Source organism: Prionailurus bengalensis, chromosome B1 (assembly GCF_016509475.1).
Source record: "Prionailurus bengalensis isolate Pbe53 chromosome B1, Fcat_Pben_1.1_paternal_pri, whole genome shotgun sequence".
NCBI lineage: Eukaryota > Metazoa > Chordata > Mammalia > Carnivora > Felidae > Prionailurus > Prionailurus bengalensis.
The window spans coordinates 54203596-54218903 of NC_057344.1; the positions used below are offsets into that span (position 1 = coordinate 54203596).

At 38.0% G+C, this 15308-nt stretch overlaps 1 long non-coding RNA gene across 1 annotated transcript; it reads right to left on the minus strand.

The window, feature by feature from the left end:
- Positions 1–3821: 3821 nt before the first annotated feature.
- LOC122474490 lies at positions 3822–14465 on the minus strand. The gene is made up of 2 exons (XR_006294918.1): positions 14378–14465; positions 3822–3939 (listed from the first exon to the last, which is right to left on the minus strand). It is a non-coding gene; the product is annotated as an uncharacterized LOC122474490 (long non-coding RNA).
- Between the last annotated feature and the right edge of the window lie 843 nt (positions 14466–15308).

The following is a 15308-nucleotide window of genomic DNA, read 5'->3' on the forward strand; positions in this document are numbered from 1 at the left end:
ATTTTGTTTAATCAGGAAATATTTAAAATTACACTGTTTAGGCTTCTAGGTTTCACATCAGCTCATTTGCCAGTAGCCTGTCCTCCTCCATAGGGGTGCTGGCAGAAGCAGACCAGCCTGGTAGAATATCAAAGTTTATCAAGCCACAGGATCTACAAAGTCTTAATTTTCCTCATTACTCCGCCTCCCACACACCCAGCCCCACCCTAGAAAGTAGTAATGTGATCCAGGAAGAAACGTTGGAGTTAACTAAATCGAATAGAGTAGAGCCGAGAATCCTAGACTCTGAAGAAAGATTGATTTAAATTTGTTTACACATCACTAATGAACCATTTGTAAGTATGAAGCCAAAAAATTAAAGTTGAGAAAGTTTATTAGCACACCATCCTCATGATGGCCCCTGTGGCCAATTGATAATTATACTTCACTTTTATAACCAAAGAATTTGAACCCAGCTTCTAGAAAATATGTGAAATAGTTATCAGAGAGAACTTTTTTCTCATCTCCCTCTGAAAATCTCTACCTCAAAGACAGAAGCTATGATTATCTAAATGACAGTCTTAGTATATGATGCTTCCTAAAATCTTAAATTACTCAATATGATTCCTAACCTTCAGTATCCTGGCATATTCCAAGAGGCAAAACAAAACAAAATGGAGTTACAGAAGCCACAAGAATCTATATTTAAAAAATACTGAATATATTTTTTGGGGGCGCCTGGGTGGCGCAGTTGGTTAAGCGTCCGACTTCAGCCAGGTCACGATCTCCCGGTCCGTGAGTTCGAGCCCCGCGTCAGGCTCTGGGCTGATGGCTCAGAGCCTGGAGCCTGTTTCCGATTCTGTGTCTCCCTCTCTCTCTGCCCCTCCCCCGTTCATGCTCTGTCTCTCTCTGTCCCAAAAATAAATAAACGTTGAAAAAAAAAATTTTTTAAATACTGAATATATTTTTTTAATATCAAGATTTTCAACATTAAAGGATCCATCATAGTTTTTTATTTGTGTGTTTCTTGCTCCCCAGATACCAGTAGACAACTTCTAAAATAAATAACTTTTATGAATAATATAGGTAGTATGACTGCAAATTTAGATTTTTGAATATAAAGGATAAGATAAATGAAGTAGACACATGATCTTTCATTTTCCTCCTTTTTATCGGGGCGGTTCTTCGATGACCCATGGACTTACTTCTTTCTGTTTCTCCTCTGCCTCTCCCACACACTTTCAAGGAAATGGACCAAAACATTCATTGAACATTGGAAAAATTGAGCACTAGAGGAAAAATCTTAGGACTATAGCAATGGGTTTTATTTTCTTATTATAGTAAAAATGATAATATCTTGAATTTAACATGTCTTTCTTTTAAAGCATTTGAGCATATTGTTTTTGTTTTTATTGTTAATAGATTACCCAATGTTCCCATGACATACTTAAAACCACTTGACTCACTCGTAGAGCTAAGACTAGCAGCTAAGCCTCCCACTTATATGTCTAAACTTCATTCCACTAGGTTATATATTGGCCAATTCATAAAGTACCCACCTCAATAGTCCAAAGCCTCTGAATAACAGTTGAAAGTCACAGTAATTAAGGTTACTTTCCCTCTGGGTGTGAGCTCTTTTGCTTTGTGATAGAGCTAATTTTGATGTTTAAAATCAGCTCCTTGCTTTTTCCAGCACAATTGTTACCTGAGGAAGGAACTGTCTGAGCTGCTGCCTTTGGGTTTAACTTTTGGTCCAGTCATTTGCCTACATGGCCTTGAGCCTGCCACATGGAAGAATGTTCTCAAAATCTCAATCAGGAAGCCAGATCTGGATAGCAATGAATACATGGATTCCCATTTACAATAAGTAATGTACTTCTTTCTACCTCATTTTTTAAATATAAAAAAGATTGAGATAATAAAATAGCAACCATCTCACAGGATTTCTGTGAGTTTTAAAGAGAACTTGTTACATGTGTGTGTAATATATTATACATAATATATTTTATATACATGATATATTACACATAACTATATTGCAATGTTATTTATAGAGCACGGTAAGAGGTTAGTAAGTACTCAAGCAATTTTATTTTATTCTTATTTTTTGGTTTGTAGCATTTTATTTTTATCTGTACTCGATTAACAATTACCCCAACAGATCCAGCATTGAGCTCAGAAATATCAACCTGCTGTGAGCACCTTTCAGGTCCCTAGGCCAGTCTGTATAGGCCTTTAGTTTCACCTCCATTCCATCCCTTCCAAAAAAATGATTAGGAAAATTTAGCAGAACTACTTTGATCATCTTAGCACATCTACTCAAAGCTGAAAATATTTGAAGAGCCTGGTCATTCCTTAATCTAAATACATATAAACTTTGTAAAACTCATTCATGAATTTGTCAATTGAATCTTCAGAATATGCCTTGATGTTTAAAAATTATGTGGATATATATGTATATATTCATATATATGTATATAAATATGTATTATATATGTATAAATGAGGTGAATATAATACATATGTATACATATTCAATGAAAGATACGAAATAAATGTTCATGTATTAAATTGTCAAGTTTCAAGAATGTTCAGTAATAATGTAAAGAATATGTTTAAATTACTGAATGCAGAGATGATCATAAAAGGAAAGAGACATTTTTCCAAAAGTTAAATGGATTTCCTTTAAGTATTTCAGTTTTAAGTATACAGCTTCACATACAGGGACAGCTTATGATACTAAACTTTTTAGTTTATGGATTCTTCTACAATCCATATCTTTAACATTTTCCATTCCATTATTTTCTCTCAAAAGACTGGTTTGTTATTTTAAAATTGTTTATACAGACATGATGAAATTGCAAAATCTTTTTTTTTAAGTTTATTATTTATTTTTGAGAGACAGAGAGAGTGAGCGAGGGAGAGGAAGAGAGAGAGGGAGAGAGTCCCAAGCAGGCTCCGCACTATCAGCAGGGAACCTGATGTAGGGCTCAAATTCACAAACTGTGAGATCATGACCGGAACCCAAACCAAGAGTTGGACACTTAACCAACTGAGTCACCCAGGTGCCCCTGGAATTGCAAAATATTTAACTGGGAACTCTTTCAATTTTCTTTGTTTTTAAAGTAAATATAAATATTTACAAATTTACAAACCTTGATAAATATTGTAAAACAAACAAGAAAGTCTACAAATTTACAAACCTTGATAAATATTATAAAACAAACAAACATGCTTTTGTTAAAAGATAAAGTCAAGGGGTGCCTGGGTGGCTCAGTCTGTTGAGCACCCAGCTTCAGCTCAGGTCATGATCTCACGGTTGGTGAGTTCTAGCCCCATGTCAGGCTCTAGGCTGACATCGCGGAGCCTGCTTTGGATTCTCTGTCTCCCTTTTCTGTCTGCGTGTGTTCCCTCTCTAAAAAATAAATAAAAATTACTATTTTTTTAAGATAAAGTCAAGAGGCCTTAAACATACTAAACTTCATGTAGGAAATAAAAGTTTTAATTTTTAGGGGTTGTGGAGTTTTATACACCTATAAATCAAGTTTGCACCAAATAGTCACATGTCTGGATGTTGATGAATGTCTCCGCTAGGTAAGCCTTCATCATCTTAACTTCCTTATTCATACTGTTTCTTTTTTATTTCAGTTTTAGCTTTAAGCATGTTGTATTGTATAGCAAAGACTCTAGGACATGGTTGTTTGCAAATATATTGGATTTGAGATTACCTCAGGAGCCAGAGCTACATATAATTCAACCTGTGATAAATCATAGAAACATTTCAGTCTTTGTTTAAAGAAGTAATTTTTATTGTATGCCTTCTTGGTTTTTTTTTTTTTTTGCTGAACAAGGTGTCTTTACTTGCCCCATTTTCTTCTGTTTTATCAGTCTTCTTTATTTACATAACAGTTTCCTTCAGCTTCCAACTTCCAAGTTGCCTTGACATGAAGCTGTTTCTTTCTGGAGCAGAAAAAGAAAATATGTCATGTACTATTATTCTTTTTTTTTTTTTTTCATTAAACCATATGGACATCTGGAAGCAGAGTCTAAACCTGTCAGCCTCTCATGATATAAGGCAAATATGCGTTATTCTATGGAGGAAACTAAAACAGAGGCTTTCTTTCCTCGTCTCTCCACCTCATGGAAAGAAACTTAATTTATGGGGATTTCTGTGAAGGGCAGTCTGCACCAGAGAGGAAGGGCTTAGCAATTACCTCAAAACAACAACAACAACAACAACAACAACAACAAAAACACTCAGAGTTTCATCAAACACCTCCCAGATCTTTGAAAATTTGCTTAGACTCCATTTTATTTTCAACAGAGCCTTCAGACACATAGGAAGTGAAGGATAACCTTCCAAGCCAAAATGTTCTTTACAGATGGCAACTGAGGGGGAAAACACTGGCGTGTTCTTTCCTCAGCCGTTCAGTCAAGTTTGTATTGTAAGGCTTTATAAACAAGGAGTGTTTACAGCATCCTGTGGCTGTGAGATGTGCCAGGTAGCATGTAGAGTACCCTCAGATAGACCTAAGGTGTTCCATTTCCTAATTTACCCTCTCAAAATAACAGAGTTCCATCCCGGTATAGTGCCTCTGAACAATTAAGAGCAATAGGTAGACGCTGGGAAGGTCAGAGGATCTAACCCAGCTCAGTGTTTTCAGTCAGCTGAAAACAATTCATTCTCCGGTAATCTGAGACTTAAAGGGACATGACATATATATACATTAATTGTTTAGCCCACTAAATCCATGGCTCAGTTATCAAAGTATCAAAGAATTAGTAATAGGAGCTGAAATAGCAAGTGCCTTTCTTTCTCTATTCTCACATAGGATTATTCTCTATGAAATAATCACATACAACATTAAAAATAGCATTTTTTATATAAAGCTAATGCGTCTAACTCACCAGTGTTTTCATAAACAATAAAACAAAATAATTTTACTTTATACAAAGCATTAGGTCTAGGAAGCATTCACCTCCACACCTGTAGCATATATAGATGATGATTTGGCTACTTACAGTCCTAAAACTACCAATAAGCCTTGTTTGGATAATTCTATGATTCAGAGTTGACTGAGAATTTTTATTGTAGTCTATCCCTGTCACTAGTACAGAATGATGGCACATACCAAAACAATTCTTGAAGTTGCCTCATTACCTTTATTAATCTCTACAGTCTGCTGTTCTAACTTTTCCCACCTTTCACCTTGATTGAGAGACTCGCTTCTTCTGCCCTCTTCCCCTCACTACCATTTATAGGATTGAAGATGTGCTTAGGATTCTCTGTGGCCCATTCTAGAGATTCTATTCCACTCTACAGATTCTGTTCTACAGATTCTCTGTGGCCCATTTGTCACCTGTCATTGGTGATGGGTATCTAGGCCTGCAGTTCATGCTGGAAAAATAAGATTTGGGTTGATGAGAGACTATACACATGCTAAAAATTCTTTTACTAATATTTTACAACTCTTCTCATTGTCTATAGCTTTCCTTGATAACTGGGCCTCTGCCTGACTGGCAGCTTAAGTCTTGTAGGTTTCTGAGAGTTTAGACTACTTCAAGCTAGACTTCTAGAACTTGAAAGCAATTTTGAGAGAGCAATTTCAAATCTTTGCTCTAAGAAAGTACTAACATAGGGGCGCCTGGGTGGTGCAGTCGGTTAAGCGTCCGACTTCAGCCAGGTCACGATCTCGCGGTCCGGGAGTTCGAGCCCCGCGTCAGGCTCTGGGCTGATGGCTCAGAGCCTGGAGCCTGTTTCCGATTCTGTGTCTCCCTCTCTCTCTGCCCCTCCCCCGTTCATGCTCTGTCTCTCTCTGTCCCAAAAATAAATAAACGTAAAAAAAAAAAAAAAAGTACTAACAGAATTTCCTAGTATAACTATTCTAACATGTACCTTTAAAGAACCAAAGCCAATGGATTTTCAGCAGGCTCAAAGAAAATGCTGGTGCTCTTCAAAGTCCATCCCAGTTTCTTTACAACCCAGCTCTTCACTGGCAAAATTCTCTGGATTCTATTTGGAAATTCTGTGGCATATTTTTAAATCACAAGTTGATGTGTTTTACTTTAAATGAAGACTTCCTGTATATGCTCTAGAAGAAAACTTACCATCATCATTGGATCTTTGCACCTTAAAATAAACTTTATTTTAAACCACACCTTTCTGTGAGGTTTGACAAAAGAAGACAGCCAGATCTAGAAGGTTATGAGTTCTGTGATGGAACTTGATTCATGGTTTCTAATAAAGATATTTTAATGCTCCTGCCAAGTTCAGCAGCAAGGCTTGCCAGAACATAGACTCTCAAGTAAGCCTACCCCTTAATCTTGTGTGAGAAGAGAAAACAGGCCCAACAGCAATACAGCCTGGATATGAAAGTCCTTCTCTGCATTACTTTCCCCAGTAAAGGTCATCTGTACCACCAAGAAACAACACATCAGTAATATCTGGTAATATTCAGAGCCATCAGCAAGAAGGGGGGCTTATGGTCAACTGAGTATTTATTTACATAAGAAAGCCCCTTTTGTGAATTACCCTTTTAGTACCTACATTTTTTCCCCTTAAACAGAGACAGCTTTTGATTATTCAGGTTAGGTGGGATGGAAAGGAAGGGGGAAGGGACAAGACCACTCGACGTGACAGACAATGAAAAACTCAACTGTGGTTGGCTTTCAATTTTGTTTTTGTACTTTCATTGAAATATGGGTGTGTCTGGTATTCTGAGAATTTGCATTTCAGACAAAGTAATAACAGTAGACCATAGAGACCTGACTCAGAAAAGCTGGAAAGTCATTTTAGTTCTCTATCTGCTCAACTTTTGGTCACCCCATTCCTTATTGGGGGTGGACATCTCCACTTCTCCAATTATTACCTGACTTAATTAAGTGGAGTGGAGTATTTCTTGGTTTTCAACCAGAAAATGGAAGCACAATTTCCCATGGCATGATGATATAAAACTTGAGAAATAGACATTTAACTGCTCCATAAGAAAATTAGTGGAATAAAATCAATTTACTACTTAAACTGTAGCTTGTCATACATTTCAGAGATACTTAGCCTAATACACTTGATAATTGCATACAATTCACAAAACAAGATTGCTTCTAGAATTTTTACCTGCCTCCCCCCCCAACACACACATACACTCATCCCACATCCCTCAGACTGAGACACGAAACAAATATCCAGGTAGTGGCACAGGAGGATGAAAATCCAGTAAATACTAGAGAGAGATTTTTCATGTAGCCATGAAAATAGTGAGAGACAACCCAAGAACATCTTTCACCTGGAAGAGAATACCCTCCGTAATGCCGTGTGAATGACATTACAAGACAAAGAATATTTTAAATTTACCTAACCTACACATTCTTACATTTTCAAAGAGGTAAACATTGATGCATTTGGCAGGTGGGAAAAGCTAAATGTTCATTTGCAGAGATACTGCCATTTCTGTGGCTGCTTGGGGGGAAAAATGTTTTAGTACATGATTTAGAATCATTACCCTAATGCCAAATCCTTGGAGTCACTGTTTGTGACTCCAAGGTCACAAACAGGGTGCATAGATGCCTTAAAGCTTGGAAAATTGCTCACCAGAAAGTGTTTCATTTTAGTCAGAGTTGTCTCAGAAAGACAGATCTCTCTAAACAAAACTAATTCAGGGACTTGGCTAACATATTGGAAATGGAAAGTCATGCTCTCTTGCCAGGTTTTGGAGATGCTTGCACAATATCCAGATGATTGAATTATATACATGGCAAATCAAAGTGACAAATAACAGTTGTACAAATCAAATTCGTAAAGGTAACTAATGATGGGACATTATCCCATCCTTTTTCTATTTTTTTTTTGTTTGTTTATTTATTTAGTTTGAGAGAGAGCAAGCGTGAGCGGGGAAGGAGCAGGAAGAGAGGGAGAAAGAATTTCAAGTAGGCTCAGCACTGTCAACGCAGAACCTGATGCAGGGCTCGAATTCATGAGCCATGAGACCATGACCTGAGCTGAAACTTAACCAACCGAGCTACCCAGGTGGCCATAGAAACTCATCCCTTTTCTAAAATAAAAGTGGGAAATTAACATCTTTTCTTCTTTTGTCTATCTATGCAGAAGCAAGTAATATAAGACGTTCAGGTGCTTGGGTGGCTCAGTCGGTTGGGTGATTGACTATTGATTTTGGTTCAGGTCATGATCCCAAAGTCATGGGATTGAGCCCTACATTGGGCTCCATGCTGAGTGCAGAGCCTGCTTAAGATTTTCTCCCTCTCTCTCTCTTTCTTCCCCTCTCCCTTGCCTGCACTCTCTCTCTCTCTCTCTCTCTTAAAAATAAAATAATAAAATAAAATATTAAATTGGTAAACCTTATTAATTTCAAAATTGATGTTTTCAACTAACATCTTTACTATAGAAAGGGATAATATGTGTTACTAAGCACTCGTAAGGTTATCAGTAAAACTAGCTGAATTCAACCTGGCATTTTTATTCAACATGAAAAAATTTTGCCCTAAAAAAAAAAAAGTAAGAAAATTAACAACAGAAATAGGGAAATATAATTGCATATTCATAAGGCAACATTTGATAGGAAATACGCCAAAAGAAATTTAAATGGTCTTTGACTTCATTGGCATAAATGGTTCCTGAAAGCATGAGTTAGTTATAAGAACAAAGTCAAAATAGATGAGATCGTTTGTATAGAAAAGGACAATATTTCTTCTGTAATGCGTCTAGGACTTACTGTGAAAGATATTGGAAAACATGTTATATGATAAAAAGGAAGAAAATATTCATTTTTCAAAGGATTTGATCTTAATCATCTAAAAGTTTATACACAAACATCAGAACATATATCATCAATTTTTTTTAGAAGATATCAATTTAGACGAGTTTTTCGTATATTCATCAGCATCACTACATTGGAATAGCGACACTTAAACTGCAAATCGCCACAGTAATAGAGCAATCGAAGCCACACATAATCTCAAATGACTTACTCTGGGCTTTGGAATGTGTGATAGGGCTTTCAGCTTTCACCATTAAATTTTATATATGCAAAAAAAGGTTGTCAGTGGAATAAGTCAAAGATTAGAAGCACAAAAAGGAGGGGCACTTGAGTGCCTCGGTCAGTTAAGTGTCCAACTCTTGATTCTGGCTCAGGTCATGATCACACTGTTCATGGGTTTGAGCCCCGCATTGGGTTCTCTGCTGACAATGAGGGGCCTCCTCAGGATTCTCTCTCCCTCTGTCACTGCCCCTTGCCCCCACCTTTCTCTCCCAAAATGGAAAAAAAAAAAACTTAAGAAGCACAAGGATTCCAATGTTCTATTTCTGACTCGAAGATAGAGGAACTGTGTGTCAAAAAATGCAGGCAGTTTCTGAAGACACGGAGAAGTCCTTGACCAACACCTGGCAAGAGTCAGGGACCTCAGTCCTATAACCGCAAGGAATTGAATTATGCCAACACCAAAAATGAACTTAGAAGGAACTTGGAAGGCAGATTTTTCCCCAGAACCTCCAGATGACAACCCAGCCCAGCATACACCTTGATGGCAATTCTGTGATACTCTCAGAAGAGAGCTTGGTAGTGCCATGCCGGACTGTTGACTTCAAGAACTGTGCTGGTTGAAGTCCGATCCTATTCTCTTACTGACCAGGGGACTTAACCGTTCGTTTACACATCCTGTCAATTCACAAACCTGGGCAGAAGAGAGTCCTTGTCATGTCGAGTCCAGAGGAAGCAATGAGAGACGGGGGCCTACCTCTGAGGCTCTCCATTTTTTTCTCCTGGATGTATAATAAAATGACACATTTGCATTAAGTTTGCAAGCTGACTCAGTGCTTCAAGTATTAAATTGAAGTTGGTAGGGAAGAAATGAAGTGAAATAAGATTGCATATGAGACCCAAGGAGGAAAAAACATATTAGAAATAAAAGACAAGGAGAAGCCTATGACTGAGCGTGACTACAAGAATCTGAGGGTTTTTTATAGTCTACAAAACCATGTATTTATAATTATAAGAAATTAGTTGTGCTACTTCCTCTTAAAGTCAGTAACGCTAGTATTGTACTATCATTAAAAGTTTAATGCCGAAAATGGTTTGCGGCATATTCAAACTGTAATTCTTCACTCACTAATATCCAGACTCTACCTCTAATTCTAGTATTTTCAAAGTCGCAGAAATAAAATTTGAAAGATTAGGTTGAAGCATATGAAACTGTGAATACAACCATTATGACCTATAAAAATAGCAGTTTCACATGATTCAACTTCACAGATTGCTAGGGGATATAAAAACCATTGCATGGCTATAGCCACATCATCAATCTTGGTAAAGAGAAAGCTGAATAGTGATTGAACAGCTGGTAGACCCTTGTATCATATAACATGTTTCTCTAATATCTATCACAGTAAGTCCTAGATGCATTAAGGAGAAATATTGATCTTTTCTATACAAACTGTCCACTAAGAACATTAAAGAAAAAATCAAGCTCAGCCTTTAAGATAAAGTGTCTTTACAATTTACCTTTACAATAAGGAGTATCTGAGAGTGAGGGATGCTATTTATTTTAATTGGCTACCTTTATTAAAGGTATTAAGCATGACTAAATATTTTAGTGTGGCAACAGAATATTCTAAAGAATACTAATTCTTAGTTAAAGGAACAAGATTATACGGTTGGAACATACATTAAATGACAGCAAGAAAATAAACCAGAACATCTTGCCTCACAGAAACAAGGTATTACATCTCAGAGAACTTCCTCTCTAAGCTCTTATGTGCCCTTTTGTATTTCAGTGCCATATTTATTGTCCTAGCCTAGACTTTATGGTAAGTCGTTTCAGTGATGTCCATAAATCAATTTAGAATCCTTTGTTCCACTAACATTTTGTTGCATGGGCCAGGAAAATCCCCTATCTTTGGTTAATTCCATGGTTTCCATTATTCTCATACCCCCTACTGCTGATTATACTCATTCAAAGGGCATGCTGAGTAAACCCAACTAGGTTTGAACTAATAAGCAACCTTTTTCTTCTATTTACCCTAGAAGCTAGCTTAAATAATTCCCACATTCTTCAAGTGGAATCCTACATCCCACACTCAAACCCAGAGGCTATTTCACTGAAAAGATTCAAGCTATTAGCAGTAAATTTTATCGACTTCCTTCTTCTCTTATCTGAAAAATTTACCTTATTTCCTCCTATCCACTTCAATGTTGTCACAAAAAAAATACCCTGCTTCTATTTTCAAAAGTAACCCTTTACTTGTCCTCAGAACCTCATTTTCACCAGATTCTTCTCCATCCTTATTTAATGAAACATCTCTTGAACGTCAAGTGTATCCTCTATTAGCTTGATTCCAAGCTACCACACTGTCCTAGTTTTAATCTCTCTGAATGTTATTCCTCAGTCTCCCCCACAAGCTTTTGTTTATCATTTCGACTCTTCACTGAAGGATTTCTGAAAGGATTTTGTTTGCATTATTAGCTCTACACATTCTCTACCTTGGTGTCTTCATGTCTAGAGACTCTGTTTTATATATTTATGCATAAATTGCTTTGGTCTTTACATTGACTTTTGTTAAGGAAAGCCACCCTGCTACCTTAGTCAAAACATCCTGAACCAGGGGGGAGCCTGAGTGGCTCAGTCAATCAAGCAGCAGACTCTTGATTTCAGCTCAGGTCATGATCTCGCGATTCATGAGATTGAGCCCCACATCGAGCTCTGCTTCTGATTTTCTCTCTGCCTCTCTCTGCCCCTCCCCCTCTCAGGCTTGCTCTCTCTCAAAATAAATAAACTTAAAAAAAATAATAATAATATTAATAAAAAGAAGTAACATCCTGAACCAGGAAGAATGGAAAGCCTAAAGTGTCATCTCAAGATAAGGTAGCTTCATAGCTATTCAGATTTTCTACTTCATCTTGTGTCAGTTTGGTCACGTGGAATAGTGTAAAACTTCTGGACGTGAGAAACTCTATTTTGAGAAAAGCTCCACTTTCCTTTCTAAAGCAAATGGCTAATGAACTAGAACTGGGCAAAAAGATCCTTGGCTGGGCCAAAAGAGGCAGTTGTTTTATAAGCATTTGTCTATAGGACATTTGTCTACAGGACAGCAGGCATCCTGATCATAAGGCAGTTGGTTGTGGACGTTCTGAAGACAGAGTAGTTAACTAATGCATACCAGAATAGTTTCATTTGATTGACCAAGAGAAGAGTCAATCAATGTGTAACCGAAAGCAGTTCAGCCTCTTAGTACCAACGGGCAATTTTTTTTCTTTTTTATCCAAGTCATATAACTGCCCTCCTTCCTCTTTCTCATAAAAACCCCTTGCTTTCACCCCGCAGGTAGAATACTTTTCTGGTTTCTGCTAGGACTCATGCTCCCTGAATTGTAATTCTGAGACCACAAATAGAAGTCTTTGCTCTTTTTCAGCTTTATTTCCTTTCTTGGTTGATGGTAGTTTGTTCAAAGAATTTGTCCATTCACTTAAAGTTACCAAATATGTCGGCATCACATTGTTCATATTCTCTTAATGCTCTTCACCTGTTAATAGGATTTAGAGTGATAACTTCTGTTTTATTCTTGATACTAGCAATTTGTGTCTTTTTTCTTCTTTATTGTCCTCCTTAATGGAGGCTTTCTACTCGAGTTATTTGGAATTTGAAAGCCTCTCAGTCCTGTGAGTTGTAGAAATTTATCAGCTCCCTGGTAGTTCTTTGCCTGGCCTCATGGAGTTTCGCCCTATTTATGCCCAGCTTAGGATCCCTAGCAGACTCAAAGGAACTGGTGTACAAGACTCTACAGCTCTTCTTCTGCTTCTTCATGAGTGCTCTGCCGGAGGAATTGAAGCCCCTCAACCTGTATGAATTCTGCATCTGTCTCCTCAGTGGAATCTGTGAAACCACTGCCTCTGCTTGGATGCCTCTTCCAGTGGAACAATCCAGAAAGGCAAAAAAGATAAAGACAATTGCAGGGCTCACCTCTTTTGCTCTCTTTCTCAAAGATCAGTGTCCTGTCCTGCATTTTTCCAATGTGTATAAATAGTTGTTTAACATATTTTGCCAGCTGGAGGACAAAATCAAGGCCAATCACACAATCAGGGCAAATAGAATTCCTTTAACTTGAGGTGTCTTTTGAATGCACTCATTCTGTCACCTGTGGCCTTCTGGCCCAGCTTTGCTGGCATGTTCATTTCCTCTGCTGTCAGAATCTAGCATCTAGCTACAATTGTTCTCTGGACCTCTTTATTAACAGATTGTCTAAATAAGAAAGAAAGAAAGAAAGAAAGAAAGAAAGAAAGAAAGAAAGAGAAAGAGAAAGAAAGAAAGAAAGAAAGAAAGAAAGAAAGAAAAGCATTTTGTATGGGACTCCACATTCTTGCCTAGCCATCGTGCATTCAATGAAATATCTTGGATTTTTAAAGAGTGATGTCAATTTAAGTGCTTATTTTTGACCAGTCTTCCGCTCTTACATAACACTGATGGAATGGAATAGTAAGGTGCCACTTTTTATTTAATTTAATTTTATTTTTAATTTTATTTTTGAGAAAGAAAGAGCGTGAGTGGGGGAGGGGCAGAGAGAGAGGGAGACACTGAATCCGAAGCAGGCTCCAGGCTCCGAGCTGTCAGCACTGAGCCCGACGCGGGACTGGAACAAACTGTGAGATCATGACCTGAGAAGTCGAATGCTTAACTGACTGAGCCACCCAGGTGCCCCAAGGTGCCACCTTTTAAAATGGCAAATTCTCTAGGAATGGCAATACATTCTTTAACCCTTTCTCATGCAAGAGGCTGCCAAATGGCTTTAAGACCACAGGCAGGAAGGAAAAGATGACAGAAAAGGGAGGTGAGGACTGAGAAGACATGTCACTCTAAAGTGATTTCCTCAGCAGTTCATTCTCTCTCCTGGAACATGCCAGCTTTTCTGTCCTTCCCCAGTCACCCCTGAGGTCACCTCAAACTCTAATCCTCCAGTAAGCCATGCAAGGCCAGGAAGGGTTTTCTTCTCTTTCGGAGAAATTTTTTTTTTAATGCTTATTTATTTTGAAAGAAAGAGAGTGTGACCTGAGGAGTGGCAGAGAGAGGGAGGGAGAGAATTCCAAGCAGGCTCCGCACTGTCAGAACAGGGCCTGACACCAGGCTCTATCTCACGAACCATGAGATTATGCCCTGAGCCAAAATCATGAGTTAGACACTTAACCAACTGAGCCACTCAGACACCCCTCTTTTGGGGAATTTTTTTTTTTTTTAAAGAAAAGGGTGAAGTGAAGAAATAAAGCTCCTAAAGTCAAGGGAAGAAATCACAAGAATCTCTTAGGGAATACAGAAGGAATATTCCTTAAAAACACTAAATTATATTCCCCAACAATATCATAGTTCTAATGAGAGAATGTAACTGCTTTCTACTTCTTACCTTCAGCAAGCCATTTATGTGCATTTAAGTTTTTCTTCTTTCTAATATTGTAGATGCAGTTATGGGAATGCAAGCTGGTGCAGCCACTCTGGAAAACAGTATGGAGGTTCCTCAAAAAACCAAAAACAGAACTGCCCTACGACCTAGCAATTGCACTACTCGGTATTTATCCAAGGGATAGAGGTGTGCTGTTTCTAAGGGACACATGCACCCCAGTGTTTATAGCAGCACTATCAACAACAGCCAAAGTATGGAAAAAACCCAAATGTCCACTGATGGATGAATGGATAAAGAAGATGTGGTACATATATACAATGGAGTATTACTCGGCAATCAAAAAGAATGAAATCTTACCATTTGCAACTACATGGATGGAACTGGGGGGTATTATGCTAAGTGAAATCAGTCAGTCAGAGAAAGGCAAAAATCATATGACTTCACTCATATGAGGACTTTAAGAGACAAAACAGGGGCGCCTGGGTGGCTCAGTCGGTTGAGCGTCCGACTTCGGCCCAGGTCACGATCTCGCGGTCCGTGGGTTCGAGCCCCGCATCGGGCTCCGTGCTGACAGCTTGGAGCCTGGAGCCTGTTTCAGATTCTGTGTCTCCCTCTTTCTCTGACCCTCCCCTGTTCATGCTCTGTCTCTCTCTGTCTCAAAAATAAATAAACATTAAAAAAAATTAAAAAAAAAAAAAGAGACAAAACAGATGAACATAAAGGAAGGGAAACAAAAATAACACAAAAACAGGGAGGGGGACAAAACAGAAGAGACTCATAAATATGGAGAACAAACAAAGGGTTACTGGAGTGGGTGTGGGGGGGGGATGGGCTAAATGGGTAAGGGGCACTAAGGAATCTACTCCTGAGATCATTGTTGCACTATATGCTAACTAATTTGGATGTAAATTTAAAAAAATAAATAAATTAAAAA